The sequence below is a fragment of the Cherax quadricarinatus genome, chromosome 54, assembly GCF_038502225.1.
Source record: "Cherax quadricarinatus isolate ZL_2023a chromosome 54, ASM3850222v1, whole genome shotgun sequence".
NCBI classification, from domain to species: Eukaryota; Metazoa; Arthropoda; class Malacostraca; order Decapoda; family Parastacidae; genus Cherax; species Cherax quadricarinatus.
In genome coordinates, this window is record NC_091345.1 from 20445647 (window position 1) to 20462898 (window position 17252).

The following is a 17252-nucleotide window of genomic DNA, read 5'->3' on the forward strand; positions in this document are numbered from 1 at the left end:
TCTGCCTTTCAAACAAAGGAAAATCTGGCGGTGCTCATAACTCCAGCAAATGCAAAAATACCTAGGGGCATTAGAAATTTTTGGTGCGAACAGAAGAAACACTGAGCGCACACTGAAATAGACAACCACATTATCACTTTTTCATTCTAGAATCAGTTATACATTCAACAAGCCACACTAAAATACTGACTTGAATTATGAGGATCGGTTTGCAGAGCCACATGTATAAGTCTCTTAACAAAATCATCTTTTGGAAATTGCTACCGCTCGGTGTAGACTAGGCTACACTTTTTTTTTTTTGGTTTGCATCAAACCTCGTGTAGCTGGTAGTGCAACAACAGAATCATTCAAATAACTTGTAACTATGTACTACGTAGGAAAAAAATTAGAATTTTCGAGTAAATCTTTCATAAATGTTCATGAAATATCTAAATATTTAGTTCGTTCGCAGAAATATTACCAAATAATAATAGTATTATAACTCCGTCTATTTTAATAACTGTTATCACTGTTAAATTTCCTTAACTATAAAATGTTAGGGTCTAGTTCTTGATCATAATGTGTGCCATTATCTTTCGAGTATAATAGCCCATGGGATGGGGATGGAGCGCATAATAAAGCTGTAAACTCAAAGGCAGCAAAAATGCAAGAACTGTCACCCCTAACGTATACTAACTAGAAGTACAGTAGGTGGGAGGTGTGAATGATAGCACGCAACTAGGAGTACGTGAGAGATGTTAACAATATTTTTTTTACTAACAACATTAGATCCATCGCACTACACAGATACCTCTGCAAGGGTACTTTTTTTTTTTTTTTTTTGCCCAACACTCGGGGTCGGCGCCAAAGGGATGGGGCTTCGGTCCCACAAAAAATTCCCTCAACCCCTTAAGCACCACCAAATAGAAATAGTAATAATACTGCTGCTTCAAAATTAATCTCCTAGTCCCTCCTTCCCCACCTTTTTCAACTATGTAGCCACCCCTAAACCCCCACACGCCTGGTATTAAGATTCTGGAGCCGACCCTGCCAACTATTTGAATACTTTCAGCAGAACTGGAATCGTCTTACACGTGATACGCCTTCCACAACAGCGTTGTCTTTTTTTTTAAGGGGGGAGGACTTTGGGGGAGCTGATGAAATCTGGGACTTCAGTCCTCCTTGTCCCCCAAGCATTCCCCGAGACTAGAGTTTTCATGCACATTACATAATTTCCAGCATGACTGGAGTTTTTTTTAATCAGGATACGACTTCCAGTAGGACTCGAGTAGTAAGATCAAAGTGATAAAGTACGGAAATGAGAGATGAAGGCAACTGCGACATTATTATTATTATAATCAAGGGGGAAGCGCTAAACCCGGAGAATTATACAGCGCCTGGGGGGGGGATGTGGAAGGCATTCAGGCTTAATTCGGGGAACTGGAGCACAGATCCAATTCCCTAAATCAAGAGCCCCTCACCAACATCAAGGAACCTTCCTTGAGGGGGCAACTGCGACAATAGGTAGCAACAGAGAAGAAAGGAAGGCAGGCAGACATCTCTTACCAGCAACAAGAGGCAGGGTGACCTACTTCCTTCACTACTGAAGCAACACTCAACAACCACTGATAACCTCAGAGACGTTTATGTCAACATACCATCACGTGCACAAATACATGTCAGTACGTGCATACGAACATACCAGCGTCGTTAAGTAATGGAACGGAATACAACAATAATATTTCTTTATAAAAATTTTACAATACAGATTTTGCGAAAAGCCCATAACACACAACTGTTTGGGCAGTCACATTAAAATTATTTAATACTGTGAGAGTTGCTCACAGTATACGTTTGCTCTTGACAGAATATACTGATTTCAGTTCAAATATATATCACTGTAAAATACATTGTTGTTGAGATGTTTATGCTCTACAGGCAAGATGAGAAAAATATATATGATCTAGTTACAGCTCGTTGGTAATATTAGTTATACATAAACTAATTTTTTCTGAATCCATATCGACAAAGGGTAATCAAACTGTAGTTGGTTAAACACGTGTAAAACTGCTTTTAGATTACTTTTCAGAATATTTTTAATAATACTAGTAGATTATTATAATCAAAACTTGGTCACCTCAAAAATGTCTGATATTATCCTAACACCACAAGACTGAAAAGTCAATAAATGACATGCCCATGCACTCTGCCCCAGGCCCAGACTCGTGGAACTCTGTGTTCATCAAGAACTGCAAGATGCTCCTGTCACATGCCTTTAGCATTCTATGAAGAGGGAGCATGGACACAGGGGTCATTCCACACTCGCTAAAAACAACAAACATAGCCCCACTACAAAGGTGGCAGTAAAGCAACTGCAAAGAACTACAGACCGATAGCTCTAGCATCCCATATTATAAAAATCTTTGAAAGGGTCCTAAGAAGCAAGATCGCCAACCACCTAGATACTCATCAATTACACAACCCTGGGCAACACGGGTTTAGAGCATGACTCTCCTGCCTGTCTGTCCCAGCTACTGGGCCACTATGACAAGGTCCTGGATACTGTAGAGAATAAAGAAAATGTGATGAATGGTTTGAAAAACCTACAAGTTGAAGATTGAGACACTTATGCAGCATATGGGAATCTTTATTCGGGAAACGTTTCGCCACACAGTGGCTTCATCAGTCCAATACAAAGAGGAAGGCGTAAGGAGAGGAGGAGAATGAGGTAATCAGTCCCTCAGCCTGGAGTCGATGTGTTCAGTCCATCAATCTTGTAGAATGATTGATGGACTGAACACATCGACTCCAGGCTGAGGGACTGATTACCTCATACTCCTCCTCTCCTTACGCCTTCCTCTTTGTATTGGACTGATGAAGCCACTGTGTGGCGAAACGTTTCCTGAATAAAGATTCCCATATGCTGCATAAGTGTCTCAATCTTCAATAAAGAAAATGCAGATGTAGTATACAGACTTTGCAAAAGCCTTCGACAAGTGTGACCACAGTGTAATAGAACACAAAATGCGTGATAAAGGAATAACAGGAAAAGTTGGTAGATGGATCTATAACTTCCTGACAAATAGAACATAAAGAGGAATAGTAAACAGAGTAAAGTCTGAGGCAGCTACGGTGAAAAGCTCTGTTCCACAAGGCACAGTACTCGCTCCCATCCTATTCCTCATCCTCATATCTAACTGGGACAAAGATATAAGCCATAGCTCCATGTCTTCCTTTGCGGATGACACCTGAATTGCCATGACAGTGACCTCCATAAGACACTGCAATACTCCAAGAGGACATAAATCAAATCTTCAAATGGGACACTCAAAACAATATGAAGTTCAATGAAGAGAAATTTCAACTACTCTGATAGGGAAAATTGAGGAAATTAAAACTATGTCAGGGTATATAACAAATTCTAACCGTACGATAGAGCAAAAAAGTAATGTGAAGGAACTGGGAGTGATAATGTCAGAGGATCTTGCCTTCAAAGATCGCAACAATGTATCTACAACATCTGCTAGGAAAATGATAGGAGGGATAATGAGAACCTTCAAAACTAGGGATGCCAAAACCATGATGATTCTCTTCAAATCGCTTGTTCTCTCTAGGCTGGAATACTGCGTTACACTAACTGCCCCCTACAAGGCAGGCAAAATTGCTGACCTGGAGAGTGTACAAAGAACTTTCACTGCACACATAAGTACGAAAAGGCATCTAAATTACTGGGAATGGTTTAAGTCCCTTGATTTGTATTCCCTGGAATGCAAGCGAGAGAGATACACGATAATATACACTTGAAAAATCCTACAGGGATTCGTATCAAACTTGCACATGAAAATCACCCCCTATGAAAGCAAAAGACTCGGGAGAAGATGCAACATTCCCCCAGTGAAAAACAGGGGCGCCACGAGTACACTGAGACAATGCAATAAGTGTCAGGGGCCCAAGACTGTTCAACTGCCTCCCAGCATACATAAGGGGGATTACCAACAGACCCCTGGCTGTCTTCAAGAAGGCACTGGACATGCACCTAAAGTCAGTACCTGACCAGCCGGGCTGCAGCTCATACGTCAGTTTGCATGCAGCCAGCAGTAACAGCCTGGTTGATCAGACCCTGATCCACCATGAGGCCTGGTCTCAGACAGAGCCGCGGGGGCACTGACCCCCCGAAACCCTCTTCAGGTATACTCCAAGTAAGTGCTAAACCCACCAGGGTCATACAGCACTGCAGAGTAGGGTGTGTGATCTGTGTAATATGCTTGATCCGAAATTAGCAAGGGTGGAGAGTATAATGGAGGGAGAGTTCGTATGGGTGGTGAGGAGTGCTAAAGGAAGGATAATCAAAGGTTATGAAATAAATCTGTTGCTGTCAAAAAGTCAAACAGGGAGTCTGTGTCAAAGATGGGGCTGTCAGCTAGGAGGGAAGATAAAGTGTGTTAGAGCGGTGTCAATGTCGATGAAAAATTATGCAAGCTCGCTTGTAGACAGGACAGTCTAACAAAATATGGCAAACTGGAACCTGACAATTCACACAGAGTGGAACTGGGCACCTCTCTATGAGATACCCATGAATGAGATGTGTGTGCCCGATGCGAAGACAGGAAAGCGTAGTCTTCCCACCATGACATCCATGATAGGAAACCTAGGATCCTAAATTTGGCTTGATAGAATGTAATCTGTTATGAATCAACTCAGACCGACTTTGTTGCCAATGGTTTAGAAAGTTTAAAGGTTAAAGAACCTCACTATACAGTCCTTAAGCCACTGAACTACAGATTTGGCAGTATGACATGGTGCACCAACCTGCACAAAAACCATAGCCCCACACTTGTCAAGCACCTCAGGTAAATTGTCACACAATAACTCCAGGAAATTATATTGGCTCATATACTGGTTTCTGGGAAGTACATTGAGTTCACCAATACTCTGAGCACTGAAACACCCCCAAACCATGAGCAAGTCTGCGTGTTTGGTTGTCCCACAGGTGTAGCGTGGGTCTAGTGGGTCACTACCTCTGAGCCTGAGGATTCCAGTGAAGATATTTCTTTGCATAATCCAGCCTATGTTTCTTCTGTGGCTTGGAGAGGATCAGTTTCTTAACCTGGCGGTGACTACTGTAGCCCAGTTCTGAAACACGTCTGATAACAGTTCTTACAGGCACCTCTGGGTGAAGATGTGGATTCTTTTCTTTCAATTCTCTAGCAGTTATCTTAGGTGTACTCTCTAACTGCTTCTTTAACACAGTTAAGGTACGAACAGATGTCTTCTTCGAGGGGCCAGGCCAAGGTTTGGCAGATGGTATCTCGACACTGCCACCAGCCTTGAAATGCTGCACCCAGTTCTTCACTGAATGCTCACACACACCGACATTCTCTCACTATTTCTTTCGTCTGGTGTCCAGCTTTGTGAAGCCCTATGATTTAAGCTACAATTTCAGGTGTTAAAGACTTCCTTTTACCCATAATCAAACATGTATAGCCCCAAAACCAAAGGGAACACCGGACAAAAGATGGGGTGGATGAGAGACAAAAGTGCAACACTTCCTCTCACCATGGCAGCCATGTGAGCAATGAGGAGTCACTGTGGAGTGTAGTGGCAGGCCGTTATGTTATGCTAATGGCTGCTACCCAGCATAATACACTGACGAAAAAAGACCCCCCCCCCGTATGGTAGGCCTTTGATTTTCATCACGGCATTATGCCAGGGTGCTCACCCAGCAAAATGCCATGACTAGCACTGTAGGTTCAGTCGGAGGAAGACCAAAAGGTCCAATTCCTCGGACCAAAAGCCCCTTACCTCGTCAAGGAGCCCCCTTTGAAGAGGAGTATTGGTAGATTATAAATTAATCTCAGTTAATAACATCAGTTTGATCAGTACCTTTATGGATGATAGGAAAGAGATGATTACTAATTACAAAGCTGAAGGGGGTAGGCAAGTTTCAGTGGGGAGAAATAATTGGGATTAAGTCAGGAGTATCTGAGAGAGAGCTAAGGAAGGGGTAGCAATAATGTTGAAGGATCACTTATGGAGAGATAAGAGGGAATATAAGTGTATAAATTCAAGGATTATGTGGATTAAAATAAGGGTTGGATGTGAAAAGTGGGTCATAATAAGTGTGCATGCACTTGGAGATGAGAAAAGTGTAGAGGAGAGAGAGAGATTTTGGGAGATGTTAAGCAAGTGTGTAGGAACTTTTGAGCCAAGTGAGAGAGTAACTGAGGTAGGGGACCTAAATGCTAAAGTAGGAGAAGCATTTAGAGAGGGTATGGTAGGTAAGTTTGGGGTGCCAGGTGTACATGAAAATGGGGAGCATTTGACTGAACTTTGTACAGAAGGGGTTTGGTTATAGGTAACACACATTTTAAGAAAAAGAGGATAAATAAGTATACAAGATATGATGCAGGGTGAAATGACAGACTACGTATTGGTAAATAAAAGACTGTTGGGTAGACTTCATGATGCACATGTTTACAGAGGGGCTACAGATATATCAGATCACTCTTTAGTTGTAGCCACAGTGAGAGTAAAAGGTACATGGGATACAAGAAGAATGGAAACAGCAAGTAAGAGTGAAGTGAAGATTTAAAAACTAAAGGAGGAGGCTGTTAGGGTAAAATACTGTTGGAGGACAGATGGGCTAGTGAGAGTACATGTATAGGCAATGGGGTAGAAGATGTATGGGGTAAGTTTAAGAATATAGTGTTAGAGTGTTCAGCAGAAGTTTGTGGTTATAGGAAAACTGGATTGGTGGACTGATGATGTGAAGAGAGTAGTAAGGGAGAAAAAGTTAGCATATAAAAGGTTTTTACAAAGTAGAAGTGATGCAAGGAGGGAGGAGCATATGGAGAGTGGTGAAGCAATGTAAAAAGAGAGCAAATGAGAGAGTGGGTGAGATGTCATCAACATATTCTGTTGAAAATAAGAATAAGTTTTGGAGCGAGATTAATAAGTTGAGAAAGCCTAGGGAAAGAATGGATTTGTTAGTTAAAAATAGGAGAGGAGAGTTATTAAATGGAGAGTTAGAGGTATCAGGAAGATGGAGGGAATATTTTGAGGAATTGTTAAATGTTGATGAAGATATCAGATTTGAGGGAGAGAGTATGGAGGAGGTGAATGTGTTCAGATATTTGGGAGTGGATGTGTCAGCAGATGGGTCTACGATGGATGAGGTGAATCATAGAATTAACGAGGGGAAAAAGGTGAGTAGTGCTCTGAGAAGTCTGTAGAGACAAAGAACTTTATCCATGAAAGCAAAGAGGAGAATGTATGAGAGTATAGTTATACTAATGCATGAATGTGAGTGCAAGTGTGCGAGGTGTGAGGCATGGGTTGTTAATGTTATAACAAGGAGAAGACTGGAGGCAGTGGAGATGTCACATCTGAGGGCAATGTGTGGTGTGAATGTAATGCAGAGAATCCATAGTTTGGAGATTAGGAGGAAGTGTGGAATTACCAAAACTATTATCCAGAGGGCTGAGGAGGGGTTATTGAGGTGGTTTGGATATGTAGAGAGGATGGAACGAAATAGAATGACTTCGAGAGTGCATAAATCTATAGTGGAGGGAAGACGGAGTAGGGGTCAGCCAACGAACGGTTGGAGGGAGGGGGTAAAGGAGGTTGTGTGTGTGTGAGGGGCTTGGACTACTGTAGTGGGGGTTCGTAGGAGATATGATGGTTAAAGTTAAACACACTTGTTGGATGGTAATGCATATATTAGCAGAGTATGAAGGGAGAGAGCCCAAACTGCCTGTCCTGTTGCCTGCTCGGATAACGGGCAACTGAGGCTGATGTAGCGCGTCCCACGCACTCATGCGGGATCACTTGACGTCATACAAACTAGTCACTAGGCCTAGCAAAGGGGTCGTGTATGTAAAACATATGGATGGTACTATGATACTCAGATAAACTATACAACACATTTAGGGGATCAGCAACTATGCTGATACTACCAGAAAGCGTGTGTGAGCCTCATGGATCAGGGCCTGCTCAAAGAGGCTGTTATTGCTGGCCACACGTAAACCAATGCAAAACCACAGCCCGGCTGGTCAGCAGTGAGCTGAGGTGCCTGTCCAGCTCCTCCTTGAAGAAAGCCAGGGGTTTATTGGTAATCCTTCTTATATATGCCAGAAGGCAGTTGAGAAGTCTTGGGCCCCTGACACTTAGTGTGCTGTCTCTTAACATACTTGTGGCACCACTGGGTTTCACTGGGGAGATGTTGCATCTCTTGCCGGGTCTTGCTTTCGTAGGGAGTGATTTTCGTGTGTAAATTTGGGAGTAGACCCTCTAGGATTTTCCAAGTGTATATTATTGTGTATCTTTCTCGCCTGCATTCCAGGGAGTACAAATCAAGACTTCAACCATTCCCAGTAATTTAGGTGCTTTGTTGTACTTGTATGTGCCATGAAAGTTTTCTGTATATTCTCAAGGTCTGCAATTTTGCTTGCCTTGAAAGGGGGCATTAGTGTACAGTAATACAGTAGTCCACCAAAATTTGCAAGGGTTATGCTCCAATACCACCCACAAACTTGGAAAAACTGCGAATTCTGGATGCAGTAAAAAAAATGCCTATAAATGCCTATATTTATAGTTTAAACCCTAAATATACCCCCAAAACACTTTAATTTCAAACTCAACTTCATACATCACCATTAAAAAAAGAATGTAAAGACAAACCCGTATACGCTACTGTACAGCTATGCCTCCCGCAGTGCTAGAATGTAAAATACCAATGTTACCCCCATATGTACTGTAATTCACACAAACCCGTTTTCTTCGGTATACTGTAATTCGTGCAACCCCATTTTCTTTGGTATACGTACGGTAAATATACAGTAATAATTTAATTTAGTAAAAGTAAAGTTAAATGTACAGGTACTCGCCAATACGCATATGGAAATTTTGCTGAAGTTATGTTAATATTTATGTTACAAAACTATTAAATTATATTTTTCTCAATATTTAACATTAAAACACATAAAAAATTATATATTGCCACGAAAAAAGCCAAAAAAATTCCATGAACAATTATTAGTTAGGTTCTGAGGAAAAACCCATGAATTACTGAAGCCGTGAATTTGCAGGGGAGGGGGGGGTCCACTGTATACAGTACACTACTGTATAAACATTAAACAAAATACCAGAAATATTATAAATGGTGCAAAGGCGACATTGAAACAATATCGAAGATGGCTGACATAAACCCACTACAATTACAGTATGCTCCTCACTTAGTGATGAATTCGTTTACTGACATGGTCTTAGGAACAGAACTCCATCGTTAAGTGAGGAGAGGCTGTATAAAATACGTAATAACTTTAACACACTTAAAATTTTGGAAAGTTTCCAGACATAATAGAGATGTGGAGCTCACGGAGAATGTAAACAAACCAAGTGGCACACAACCATATTAGAGAATCAGGTAGGGGAGCCGTATAGCGAATTTTGGTCATAATTTGAAATGTTTGTATTAGTGGAATGCCGTAAGGTGAAATGCTGTGAAGTGGGGCCTTACTGTACATTGTTTTGATCTCTGAAAGTGAGATTCTCTGTTATTCCTCTATTCTGTTATAACTTTTCCTGTTATTCCTTTATCTGTATGTTGTGTGCTATTACACCATGATTGCACTTGTTGAAGGTTTTTGCTAAGTCTTTGTATACTATATCTGCATTTTGTTTTTCCTCCAGAGCATCCAAGACGATGTCATAGTGGTCCAGTAGTTGGGATAGGCAGAAGCAACCTGCTCTAAACCCATGCTACCCTGGGTTGTGCAACTGATGGGTATTTAATTAGGTGGCAATCTTGCTTCTTAGAACTCTCTCAAAGATTTTTATGATATGGGATGTTAATGCTATCAGTCTGTAATTCTATGCAATTGCTTTATTGCCATTTTGTGGCAGTACACTTTATTTCTTTTTTCCAGCTCACAGGGTACTGTTATATATTAGGTTAGTTCTGGGCATTGGAGAGATTTACTTTGTGTTTTCACTGGCACAATGTAATGCCTCTAGCACAAGAATGTCCTATAATAATCCAGAGAAACTACTGAGCCACACAAGCCACTGCCTGTGCAATGGACATGGAGACTTGTATTAATAAGCAATCCCCACTTACAAAATCAAGGCAAAAGAAAATTAACATCAGCATGATTATTATTACATTTGTGAAGGGAAGAGGAGGGCACTCAACCTGTAAGGGTCATACAGAACTTGGGGGAATGGGAGGCACTCAGGTTTGATCTAAGGAAGGAAAGCACAGGTCCAATTCCTTAGATCAAGAGCCCCTCACCAGCATCATGGAACTTCTCTTGAGGGGAGAGCTTTAGAATTTGGCCTCAGTCACCATCTAGCAGCAAAGTTATTACAATCAGCAGAGTAATTCCAAGATCAACTAAAATATGAATACCTTAACAACAAAATACTCTACAAACTCTTAACCAAGAATCATTCTCTAAACACAAGATCAAATATGATTAGGCCACTTAATTATTTTTCCTCTGTCATTTGCTATATACAGAAGGCCCTCCACATTTGCGAGGGTTAGGGGATCAAGAACCTCGCAAATCTTGAAAATTCGCAAATGTTTGGTGTACAAATATGATGTAGGGGAAATATAATAATACTGTACTGTAGCATTTACTTAGCCAAACAATACTGCTTCCTTAACCTACTGAACCATGAACAGTCATGAAACACTAGAAAACATCGTAAAATATTGTATAACATGTTATGGTTTAATAACAAATAATGAGCAAACAAAATACTCACCACTCGTAAGGTTAGGCAGACAAACTCCGATGACCTGTGATGATTATGACAATGACGATGATGATGGTGACTCTAGTTAGCCATGCAGTTACTGATGACAGTTGAATAGAGGTATTATATGGAGTGTAACTGCATGGCATGATGAGTCTAGTGTGTGGATTCTAACTCTTCACTGCCAGCATCACTGCTGACATTGCTAGAGTCAGAGTTAGCAACGGAATCAGATTCTGCCACGGGTTGGAGTTCAGGTGAGGTGGTAGGGGTAGCGGCAGGGGTAGTGGCAGGCTTCCTTGTGAAGAACATTGTGATGGGCAACTGAGACCGTGTCCTCTTCATATCTACAAACAGAGTTTTGTAGGGAATTATGTTTCTATCAGTTTCACTCATCACCTTCAAAGCCCTCAACATCGATGGGTCTATGTCGTAAAAAAATTGTTTGAGCTGTGCTGTCATTCTCATTGCTTGCCCTAGTTTTTCAAGGGTGAGGGCTTGAGGCTCATTGGCCTCAGCAACACTCTCTTCTTCATCCTCACTCTCTGCATGCACAATCTCCAACAATTCTTCATCATTTAGGCCCAGTGCATGTTCTTCCATCAGTTCTCTCACCTCACCCTCCTGCATGTCCTCGAACCCTTCACCACCAACTTGCCTTGCTAACTCCACAGTCTTCCTCACGGCTTTGTTAACCTCGCCAAATCCAACAAAATCACACACACACTGGACTGGCGGGCTGCTGGTTGATGGGGTATTTGGAAGGGTAGTAGGGATGTGGCAGGAAGTGTTTTCCCGTACTTTTTTCCCACACTTGTTTGGTAAATATGATTGGGTAGCTGGGCATTCGTGAATGTCTGAAGCTTACAAATTTGAACTCATGAAAGTGGAGGGCTAGCTGCACCCTTATCCTATTTTATTACAGTAGAGTACAGTATTTAGTCCTATCCCATTCTCTCTTCTTCCCTCCATCATCACCAGGACTATGGTCAACAATGCTAATGGAAGGTTTGCTCTTCACATGATTTGTTGGAAGAACTGCAGTAGCTGGAGATAACCTGTGTGTTATCACTAGAAAATCCCAAAACTGCATTTTGATATAATTTAATCCAATACTGACAAATTTTAAAATATCCTTAACCCTTTCAGGGTCCGTGCCGTAGATCTACGGCTTTACATTCAGGGTCCAAACCAGAGATCTACGCCATGAGCTCAGCTCACTCTGATAAGCTGTGAGTAGTAAATTTGGGACTAGATATGAGAGAATACATCTATGTGGTATGTGAGCACCACATAAAACAAATCCTGCAACACACAGTGCATAATGAGAGAAAAAAAATTGAGACCGTAACTTTCGATTAACCCTTTGAGGGTCGACAGGCCCTCTCCGAAACTCGTTCTCAGGGTCGGCCAAATTTAAAAAAAAAAAAAAAAATATTTTCTCTTATGAAAAGATAGAGAATCTTTTCCCGATCATAAAGACACCAAAAGTTTGAAATTTGATAGAAAACTTACGGAATTATGCTCTCGCAAAGTTAGCAGTCTCGGCGATGTTTACGCATCGGCGATTTTGCCCACTTTGAGCCCCATTTTCGGCCAATTTCACTGTACTAGTCGACAAAAAACATGAATATTTCGCTAGAACTACATTTTTTCTATCGAATGGGTGCAAGAAACCACTCATTTATGAAATTCAACTATCCAGTACAGTGGTCAGAATTTAGCAATTTTGCCAATTTCACACAAATTTCAAAAGATGCCAATTTCTGAATAGGGTCCAGAATAAACAAGAAAGACATTCCTGGCACTAAAATGACATTTCCTCTAGTCATTAGTCATGTCTCAAGGCCCCTCTTATATTCTTTTGCTTTCCACTTTGAATTTTTATTTTCACAAAAAATATAAGATTTACTGTTATGCAGACTACTGCATTAGTGTAAAAAATGGTATAAATATTATTGGTGCACTTGTGAAAGAATATTAGACTCACCAGTTGACGTGTATTGCACGCTTGGCACGATTTGTTTACTTTTGAAGTTTGGTAAAAATCGCACATTTCTGCTACTTTGAGCTCAATTTCAAGGCACCTTTCTTTGTAAAACCAGTCAAAATCATCTCAATTTCTGTAATATGTCTTCCATTCTATAAAATGAGACCAAGAAAACTAGAATACAACAATAAATACCATACGAAAATACACTGCAAAGTCGCTGATTTATTCAAAAAAATGGTCAAAGTTTTTTTTTTCTCATTATGCACTGTGTGCTGCAGGATTTTTTTTAGACTGTGCACACTGACCACATAGACCCATTCTTTCATATGAAGGCCTACCAGCTTTCTCCCACTAGATTTGAGGCCGCTAGAATTTATGAGTACTAGTACGTCAAAAACCCCTACGCTTAAGACGTACTAGTACGACGAAAACCCTCAAAGGGTTAAAACAGCGACTTTGCAGTGTTTTTTGTATGTTTTTTATAGTTGTATTTGCAATTTCTTGGTCTCATTTGATAGAATGGAAGATATACTACAAAAATAGAGATGATTTTGATTGGTTTTAGTACTGGAAATGGCTTGAAACTGAGCTCAAAGTAGCAGAAATGTTAAATTTCTGCCGATGTTAAAGAGTAAACAAATGACCTCACAAGTCTAATACATGATAGCTGGTGGGTCTAATATACATTCACAAATGTGGTGATATTATTTATACAATTATTACAGTATTGCATAACAGTAAATCTCCTAATTTTTGGTTTGAATAAAAATTCATTATGTGAATAAAAAATCAAAATGGAATTCATTTGTAAAGCCTGAAAATGTAACTAATGAACAGAGGAAATGTTAATTTAGTGCCAGGAATGCCTGTATTGTTTATTTTGGACCCTATTTTGAAATTGGAATATTTTGAACTTTGCATTAAATTGGCCAACTTACCAATTTCCGGTCACTTTATTTTGTTGTTGAAACAGTTGACTTGGCGATTTCTTGTGCTCAGTCAATAGAATAGAAGTAATACTAGTAAAATAGCTAAGAATTTGGTTGAAATGGGAGTCAAAGTCGGCAAAATCGCTGATGTGTAAATATCGCCGACATCAAAATTCGCGAGATCACAATTTCTTCAATTTTCCATCAAATTTCGTACTTTTTGTTTTATTACCTTAAGGAAAAGATTCTCTACCATTTCATAAGAAAAAATAAAATTATTTTTTGAAAATTCTTGGACCCTGGTGCACACTTTGAAATTTGGCCTCTGTACCCTGAAAGGATTAATTAAAGTAGTATACTATATGGCTGAAGAAATACTAAACAATTTTATGTGGTTTATAAGGAGGGGTCAACACCAAAAACACATTCAACATACAGTTTAATATGTAAACAAATAGAATTCATTCAGACTATAGTTACATGAAGTGCTCAACCCTAGTATGCCGGTCAGTACTACAAGAAGTAGATTCTGGATCTAAGAAATATGTTGTGTGAGTGTGTGTTATCTGGGCCCACCACCTTCGAGGTATTTAGTTCACATAGCAGTTTCTTCACCTCCTCCTCAGCTCTGTGCAGTGTGTCTAGCACCTGTTGGTGTATCCTACTGCCTCGGTTTGCTGGAAGCCTGTCTCCACTATGAATACTTCCCTAAATCTTGTGTTGAGAAATACATATATCATACATTTAATTCAACTCACTGGATGATGAGGACAAAATATATATGATTAAAGAATAAAAAGGCACAATACCGTGACTGGAGCAATACGCAAATAACAATACACAAATAACAAGGAATAATGACATTTTCAGGGAAGATGCTTTCATACCAACAAGAATGATGTTATAATTTGTAATAATAAAAACTGCATAAAGAATATTAGAAAGTATTTTTTCACACATAGTGGTAAAGTTGAAGTCATATGTACTAGAATCAACAATAATATTATAAATATACGTATAAGACATTTACAGTGGAAGATCAGATGCCATAAGCACCAAACTGCAAAATTATCAATATTTTGGCAAAAATTCAATAATAAAATAAAATAATAATAATAATAACTGGGGCCCACTCAGCACAAATATAGTTAGTTGGATCAGGTTATTATAAACTAGGTTAGGCACTTGATGTGTGTCACCACTCATCCTCGGAGTCCTGCACCTTTTGGGTTTTGTATCCTTATCAAGATTAAATTATTATCATATACATGGAAAGCACTAAACTCATAAGGTAAGTGGACTGTCCAGGAACTTATTTGTAGTGGACTGTCCAGATATTTATCTATAGTGGACTGTCCAGATATTTATCTATAGTGGACTGTCCAGGTATTTATCTATAGTGGACTGTCCAGGTATGTATCTATAGTGGACTGTCCAGGTATGTATCTATATTGGACTGTCCAGGTATGTATCTATAGTGGACTGTCCAGGTATGTATCTATATTGGGCTGTCCAGGTATGTATCTATAGTGGACTGTCCAGGTATGTATCTATAGTGGACTGTCCAGGTATGTATCTATAGTGGACTGTCCAGGTATGTATCTATAGTGGACTGTCCAGGTATGTATCTATATTGGACTGTCCAGGTATGTATCTATAGTGGACTGTCCAGGTATGTATCTATAGTGGACTGTCCAGGTATGTATCTATATTGGACTGTCCAGGTATGTATCTATAGTGGACTATCCAGGTATGTATCTATAGTGGACTGTCCAGGTATGTATCTATATTGGACTGTCCAGGTATGTATCTATAGTGGACTATCCAGGTATGTATCTATAGTGGACTGTCCAGGTATGTATCTATATTGGACTGTCCAGGTATGTATCTATAGTGGACTATCCATAATCTAATTGTAATGGACTGAGTTATAATTGAAGATTTCTCCTTGGCATAAATCAGACATTATTTTATGTTTTACAATATACATATACAAGTTTTCTACACCACTGACTAAATAGGTATTTCTTGGGCAAATTGTTATTTTAGAATATGTTACCAAGTTAAGTTTAAGTTTAATGTTTATTATGCACCCCATACCCATCCTGTGGGCGGTAGTCAAAAGATTACAGAGGTACATAATGGGTCCAGGGACTGGGCCTCAAAGTTTTGATAGCTGAGCAAGTTACAGAGGTAATGAATTCACAATTTACAAAGGTAATGAACTCACAATTTACAAAGGTAATGAACTCCAGGTAGGTCTAGTCACAATCATGACAAGTTACAAAGGTATTTACAGATTACAGAGGTACACAATGGGTCCAGGGACCGGGCTCCAAAGTTTTGATGGCTGAACTAGGTACAAGGTAATGAACTCACAAGTTACAAAGGTAATATGTTACCAAAAGAAAACTTTTTTGGACATGTGTTGCATGAGACATGCACACGTGCAACTCTGATGTATTGCAGCATGACCACACACAGCAGGGGTCATATAATGTCTGGAGAATGGGAAGCATTCAGGTTCCATCCAAAGAATGGAGTTCAAGTCCAGTTCCTTGGATCAAGATCCCCTCCCCTTGAGGGACTCGAGTGTATGACTACTTAATATGGTACAATTCAAACTAAAATCAATAACCAAAATCCACTGAGGAGCAGTCTTCAATTATTGCTGCAGTGTCCAGAAACATGTAATTTACACTATGTATGATAATTGTACTTATGTGTACTGTGCCTAAATAAACTTAGTAGACTACCCAAGGAAAATTGTGACAAACTAGGAATGCATATACAATATGTAATATTTTATTTAAGCTTAACATTTTTTTAACAATGGTTTACATGTCATACATGCTACGGGCACAAAAATTACATTATGTTGATTTATCGTAGGATAACTAATAAAATCAAACAGTGTCGGTGGGTGATAAATAGGGGTGAGCGCTAAGCCTGTAGGGGTCATACAATACTTGGGAAATGGGAGGTAATCAGGTTCGAACCAAGGAAGGAGAGGAAAAGTCCAGTTCCTTGGATCAAGAGCCCCTCAATAGCATCAAGTAACTTCCCTCGAGGGTTATCCTAGGTTCTCTACACATATGTAACTTTGTGTATACCTGAACACACTTATAAACCTGTTTTATTCTTGATACATACCTTGTCAACACATAATTCGCTTCATTTATGTTATAGAATAAATTTATGTAAAATCACTGCGTTTATCAAGGTCTTACCGTGAGCGTGGAAGAAGAATGGTGATAAAATTTAGGTAACTTAATCTGCCCTTCAGTGTTGCTCAGCTGTTCCACTCAACACAAAATATTCGTATATGTACTTAGAAACCTGCATATATATATTTGGAAGCTAAGCCTTGATAAACTATGTATAAAATAGGGAAAAATCTTACTTTTTAGTAACTTTTTATTCATATTGGATAATATTAGCTGGTAATTTGATTTTCGTGATAAATAAGGATGCATGTTTAATTAAAGCTACTGGATATTTTTAATTTAAGTACATTGCTTCTCTTGATAGTTTAATTATTACTTCTTAGGTTAAGATGAAGATTGAGAAGAATATAAGTGGGAAAAATG

General features: G+C 39.5%; 1 protein-coding gene across 1 annotated transcript in view; it reads right to left on the bottom strand.

Moving 5' to 3' along the window:
- The window catches only part of Naxd (NAD(P)HX dehydratase), a 50718-nt gene extending 33690 nt beyond the window's left edge, over positions 1–17028 (bottom strand). The window contains exon 1 of the mRNA XM_053791738.2: positions 16893–17028. The gene's annotated coding sequence lies outside the window, so the exon portion shown is untranslated. The remainder of the gene's footprint in view (positions 1–16892) is intronic.
- Positions 17029–17252: the final 224 nt, after the last annotated feature.